The sequence below is a fragment of the Sphaeroforma arctica genome (genome assembly GCF_001186125.1).
Source record: "Sphaeroforma arctica JP610 unplaced genomic scaffold supercont1.100, whole genome shotgun sequence".
Classification (NCBI taxonomy): domain Eukaryota; class Ichthyosporea; order Ichthyophonida; genus Sphaeroforma; species Sphaeroforma arctica.
The window spans coordinates 135,188-136,926 of NW_014040458.1; positions in this window are offsets into that span (position 1 = coordinate 135,188).

The following is a 1,739-nucleotide window of genomic DNA, read 5'->3' on the forward strand; positions in this document are numbered from 1 at the left end:
ATATATGCGTGTGTGTGCGTGAGTGTGTATATAAGATTGCTGGCGACGAGTTTCTAACCAAGCATCTCAGAGTACATCCCTGCAGCCCAAGATAAACTCTCATTCACTGTCAGTGGAGTGTACCACAACCTCTACATCCATCGCTTACTTCCATCCCCTATCAATTGCTTCTCCTTACCCTTTAGGCTTGTACGTATAGCCTAAGCGGTCGTTTGGAGATTGGTGAGCAAACCTTCTATTTTAATTTATAGTGTTAGTGTATACTATCCGGAATGCATCTGTATCTGACAAATACCCACACCCACACATTCCACACAAGGTGCCTAAACTTAGCGGCCGTTGTATGGTTCCGAGAACGAAGCCCGTTCCAGACCATCAAGCCATATGTCTTATCTGTCCTCATCGACTCTGTAGATACTATACTTCCGATGGACTACTGACCAATCTCGCACCCATCACCCCAGGACATATCCATCTTCCGTTGGCTTTACGTCTGATACTGAACGCTCGCTCAGTCTCCAGCGTCTTGACGTCCGTTCCAACTCGAAGCATACAACTTGTTTGCCTTCGTGAGTGTTAGTTCTAACCTGTTGCGCCGGGCTCTCCAGTTCGGCTCCAACACACCCTGTCTCGCACCCATTGTACCCACGTGCTAGCCCATATTTGTGTATTGTGGTCAGCCCTCTCCACTTTTTTGTTGGGCCGGAGATCTGGTGCCTTCGCAATCCATCACAATCGCACCTCACACATTGTGTACATACTCCAGGGCCGACTCTTGAGAACTGCCTGTCCTCGCTGATTGAGTGTGCCCTAGAAGCCCCCTCTAGTATCCTGGACATACAGTCTCCTGTCGGTGAAGTTATATTTGTACACACTGAGCATGCATGCCATGTCTCTAAATTCTGCACTGTAAATCAGTCGATTTATATTCATGGATATAAATACCCATCCCCAGTGCTTTGCATGTGGACCTCATCGCCTACTAACCAATATCCCTCACACCAAGCGTGCATACTTTGTAGCCGAGGTCTGTGCGCTATAAGCTCTCTCCAGTGTCTTGAGCATACAGCCCATTGTCTTGGCGATGTCGCGCGTGTCATCCAGGCTGAGCTTCGGGTTATTCAGAGCGGTGGTATACTCTCCGATTCTCCGCAGTAGTGTAGCCGTAACGTTTTGAAGAGAGGCATCCGCTGTGTTGGCAGATGCAGAACTTCGCACGGATGGGGCTGAGACAACACCCGAGGCATGTGTTGGTTAGTATACGTACGTAGGAAGACTGTATTCATATAGGAACGTTATACGCCGGGCGAACGTTTGTGTAGCAGTGCATGTGTGCAGGAATCATTGGACTCGCACTCGCACGATAAAAGTACGGCGTAATACCACCCGGATGAGGGGTATAGGGGAAAGGTGTTTGTACGCAATGTGATATTGTCACAGGTATAGTTTATCAGAGCACAGATGTAAGCTATAAACCGACTTCGACATCAGCCGTATCGTCATGAACCCGCATTTCAAATCAGATTCATATTTCTACCACTCGTATTGCAAATTTAAATAAAGTATAAGATGTTTCCAATAAAGCATACACAATTCACCATAGAGCATATACTGTTCCTAAGATCCATATAACATGTTTTTATAGCATAAACACTCACTAAGCGATATTCATTTTCCTTTATATACAAGTCTTCGATGCACACATCACTAATATATATATATATATATATATATATATA